This window comes from Pagrus major, chromosome 9 (genome assembly GCF_040436345.1).
Source record: "Pagrus major chromosome 9, Pma_NU_1.0".
NCBI lineage: Eukaryota > Metazoa > Chordata > Actinopteri > Spariformes > Sparidae > Pagrus > Pagrus major.
Window position 1 is genome coordinate 6,075,660 of NC_133223.1, and position 5,502 is coordinate 6,081,161.

Below are 5,502 nucleotides of genomic sequence, written 5' to 3' on the forward strand. Positions count from 1 at the left end.
AATTGTGGTTTGATTTAGTGACTCAATAATTGAACTTTCTATGCTGTCAGTCTAACTAATGTTGGTGGAGCAGCGAACTCCAGCAGTAACAAATGCAATGAGAGAGACCTGGCTGCAGACACATGGAGCTACGTAAGAGCATGAGCAAGAGATCTCAGCAGCTGGAGTTGATCTTCTTCATGTGGTTTTTGTAGTAGCCAATATTCAGCTGCAGCCGCAACAATGATTTTAAAAACACAACTTCATAACCTCATTCACTGATTTTGGTGAAACTGTCACAACACTTTTCTGAAGGACAGATATTATTATTCGTTGCCAAGGCAAGTTAATAAGCTAATTGCTGTTAGCTACTTAGCACAGCTGTGTAGATAATGAAGACGGGGACTGGAGCAAGGACGTTATATTACATCTAGACACAGCCTTGGAGGCGGAGTCCCATTCATTCTTATGAAAGCTGATCAGTGGCGTTTTGAAGCCAACAAAGCTCGACTTCCTGGCTGTGAAAATACCCGGATCTTCCGTGTTGTGTGGCCAATAGAGCATGCGTACTAGAGACTTCTGCCGCCCAGGCCGGCTAACTTCCAGTTTAGCGCCTGGCTAACTTGAATTGGGATGAAATAATTTAATTGTGCAGCTCTTCTAGACTTTCCGAATTTTATTGGAGCTAATGGCTCTAGTTATGACAGTCAAACGGGGGTCGTGACTCTCAAAAAAAATGTATCCACCATTTTGCAGACGATTCTCTGACAATGTTAGTCTATGGGAAAATGTATTTTTTGGCTGCTGTGCATCACGTGATGATCTGATTAGACAGTGTGGCCACTGGATTCAAAGCCTGGCGCTCTTTCTGGGGGCTTGGACTGGAGAAGGAGAGCAGCGAGACGAGGTCGTGTTGGCCTGTATGTTGTAAATAGAGGTCAATATAATCGGTTTTGGCCGATTACTTGGCGCTGATGGGACCTTTTATTTAGACTTTATTTATGTCATGTTTTTCATGACATTCATTACATCAGAGATAATTTTTTCATAAAGTAATTCTCCACTCCATGAAATACCTTCCATGCATTACTCTGGCGATAGAGTTAGGAAATATGGGCTGCGGTCCCAGGGTAATGTTAAACGTTGGCAGCCAGGCAGGAAGAAAAAGAAACCACTCTGTTAATGTTACGTTACTTAATACTGTACTAACCAATGTGGCGTTCAGATTCCAACGATGTCATCTACTAAATCACTCGTTTTCCAGATCTTGTGTCTTGATATCAAACAGACAGCTACTGCTAGCTTTTCAACTCAAATTAAAGACTGTGTCCTGCACATCTCTAAAGTTACTCTATTTTACTAACGTTATAAAGCCAGAGTTTCACTGTAACTTATCACAGAGAGGTTGGGGGAGGGACTAAGGGGAGAGATAGAGGGCTCTAATGTTCAGTTCAACAGTTCTAATACAGTTAATACCAAAGAACCCAAGAACATTTAAAATATGAATATAAATTACTATGTTGTACCTGTCATGCTTTCACCAACAAAAAACAATCGCCATTTTAATTGATTAATATATATATATATGTATATATATGTATATATACATACATATGAGTCTCCTTTCTTGGGAACCCACCTAGCTTACAAGGTGCCTCCCCCGAGAAAGCAAGACCCCCGAACACATCCTGACTCCCTGACATTCAGCTGCCTGGCCTGCTCTTCTTTGCCACTGCCCAGCACCCCAGAGCCAAGCCTGATTCACAGTATGTGTCTGTGTACTTGTTTACAGCAGTATGTTGGACTTGAATCTAAACAACCGTAGGTTACAACAGTAATAACCGCTGTAACCTACGGTTGTTGCTAACTTTGGCGCTCCTTGCTGCTAAGGCAACCTACTCCACCTCCCCTTACAGAGGATGAACTCTTCTTGAAAAGCCTGCTTCCTTCCTTACAAAGGTGCGTCATAAAGTCTACTCTTAATATTCTAGTGTTGTGATGCTGTGTAGACATGCCAAATCATATTATCATGATATGAAAAACCACCATGGATAAAAATAAAAGCAGACACAATGTGTTCTGTAACATGAATATGAATTGATGACCTGGCATGCGCACAGTGTATTCTAAATTTGCAGGAAGATTGCTCAATAGAAGTGTGTGGGTGGCTCTTAAAAGAGCCGTTTTGGGTGTGCTTGTGTACTACATGTAGCAGAACAGAGCCTTGTTGGGTTCTGCTCTGGTTTGCATGGTCCTGCTTGTTTTTGCTCTCAATTGTTCAGTGATCGACAGCCAATTGTTGTATGCAGGCATACTAGAAAGGCAGGTAGTGGTCCTCTTTGCTCTCCCACTGTCGCCGTAGCATACCTTATTTCCGGTGCGCCCGCTGCTGTAGCAGGTCTTTGGTCTTTGTTTATGCCTTTTTATTTATCTGTTGTGTTACTGTGGTGTAAAAACCAGTTACATATGATTTTGTAGATGCCGTGGACATTTGTCTTCCATTTTTCCCCATGCCATAATTAACAAAAATACCTGGGGTTCCCTGGTTTTTCATCAAGTATAGCAGATACTGATATGCTTCATAAAAGTACTACCACTTTTATAGAAATCAATCAATCAATCAATTTATTATTTAAAGTGCAAAATCACCATGGTACATGGTCTCAATACACTTTACAATAAAATCAAGTACAATAATAACAGACAATAAAACAATATTAAAACACCACAGGAAAATGATAAAACAGTTAAGAATTAGTTTAAACCAAAATATTGAGTAAAGAGGTATGTTTTAAGACGGGACTTAAAAATTGCAGTGGATGTAGCTTCTTTGATACCTAGTGGGAGGCCATTCCATAGAAAAGGAGCACGGTAGGAGAAGGCCCTGCCACCAGGGCTCGAACTAAGAGAACGAAGAGGACGTGGCGGAATGTAGGGAGAAAGTAGTTCAGTTAAATAAGATGGTGCAAGTCCATTTAATGCCTTATAAGTTAAGAGAAGAACTTTAAAATCGGCTCTAGCCTGAATGGGCAGCCAATGTAATGATGCCAGGACAGGAGTTATGTGACAGAACCTACTTGTTTTTGTTAAAAGTCTGGCGGCTGAATTTTGCACAAGCTGAAGGCTCCTAGTAGTACAGATGGGGAGGCCAGAAAAAAGGACATTACAGTAATCTAAACGGGAAGACACAAGGGCATGGAGAACCACCTCGGCGCTACGCCGGGACAGAGCAGGGCGGATTTTGGCAATGTTACGCAGGTGAAAGAAAGCCGTCCTGGTGATTTCCTTGATGTGAGTCTGGAAAGTCAGGGTTGGATCAAAAATAACACCTAGGTTTCTAATGTGCGTGCTTTCAGAGATTGAACAACCATCAATATTAAGACAAAGACTCTCAGAGAAGTACTTGTAGTTATTAGGCTTAATCACCAGAAAATCAGTCTTAGCAGTATTAAGCATGAGAAAGTTTTGACTCATCCAAATAGCTTATTTCGATGCATAATGGAAAATAAATGACTACATGAAACAAATGTCAAGAACGGTGGATAATGTAGTGAACTGTACAGCAAAGTGTACCACACTGTAAAAAAAAACCTGTTGTTTTTACAGGAAAACGCTGGCAGCTGTGGTTACCAGAGAATCCCTTTAAAAAATACAGCAGCACAGTAAATAACTTTACTGACGAACTATGTAAATTGATTTACAGTGAATGAAATCACAGCTGAATCACATTAAAAAACTGCTAAGTCTACAAGAAATGTGTTAATTTTGCGGTGTTGTATATAAATAGACCATTTCCTGTATTTTTTACATGTAATAATTGCTTATTGTGCATCAATAAATGGTAAGATTAACAGGGAAATATCAAACAAAAAGCTAATTTAAACTGGTACAACAACAGTAAAACTTTGCATTTTAAATGGAGCTGTTCTGTATATTATACATAAAATCTATTCATAATATGCTGTATTTTTATGTTTTAATAATCAAGTTATAATGTAAAATTTACTTATAAACATGCAAAATGATTACTACTACGCCTACACCAAAACATGCAAAAAAGACATCTTGAGAAAAGACAAGAGAGGAAAATATCACTTTTGGGAAATGTGTTTATCGTCAATAGTTGTAAACAATTGGATGCATTTTTTTTCAACGTATACAACATGCAAAGAAGCTACATGTAATGGTTCTTTTAACTATGACTGAATCGAGGTTGAAATACTCCAGAAGATTAGCCCCTTTAAATCTGGACATTTTTCTGTCACTTTAACAACTTTAAGTGCCAGGCGCACAACAACCTAATTCACAACAACAACCCACACTCTCCCTGTCTGGAATGTTCCACAGTATGGCATTAAACTTATCTATCTCCATGGAGACAATCAGGTGATGCCAACAGGCCAAGTTACAGGTCAGATCTGAGGCAAGCCCCCTCACAGTAAGAATGCATTTTTGTTAAGGTATTTTTTGGCAATAAAAACAGTTCTAATTGATTAAATGCAAGATAGATAAGTTTTATACCATACTGTGGAACATTCCTGCAAAGCAAGAACATTTTCATGAAACATGCAGGTGGCGGACCCTCTACCAGAAAAAGTTACATTGTGCACCTTTAAGACTTTAAAACAAAAATTACATATTGTGCCTTAATTACCATAATACCCATTGTGGATTCAACAAAGCGAAAATTAACAGTACCTCTTCTCAAACAAACAGTCAGAGTCCACAGAAAGAGTCCATATTTAGGCTCGCCACTCATGATCGGAGAGTTCCTGTATCAGGGTGAGGACTCGAGGGTTCACGTTAAGACGGCGCTTCGAGTTTTTAATTCTCCATTTTGGTTCCTTTTTCTGGGTTTATCGAGAAAACACACCTATAGAATAAAAGCATATTAAAGCATATTAAGCATTTTAATTGATCAGTTAAAAAAAAAAAGACTACAAGAAAAAAAAAAAATATATATATATATCTATATACATATAAACACACACACATATATATACATATATGTATATGTATAAATGTATATGTGTATATATATATATATATATATATATATATATATACACATATATATATATACACACATATAAAAACCGGCTGAGTCCTGGCCAAGACTCGGAGCTAGACCAAGACTGAGACTCAGGCCACACCCAGAGCCAAGGCCGAGAGTCAGACCCAGACTAAGACCGGGCTTGAGTCCGGCTCTTAGTCTGGGTCTGACTCTCGGTCATGAGTCTCGGTCTGGGTCCCGGCCTTAGTTAAGGTCCGGATTAAGACCTCCGAGCCAGACTGAGAAATGAGTAAGCTATGTTTACTCACCTTTGAAGAAACTCCAGAGTTGAAGCCAGCTCAGATGGATAATGGACATTGAAACAGTAGTAGCTCCCGAACATGAGGCACAATGCAGAAATGAAGGAGATGTTTGTGTTGATAAGGTTCCGATCCAGACTCAGCATGTAACTTGTTGAGGAATAGCAGGACTGTCCTATGAACAAATTATTTAACAGGTTATATTAATAA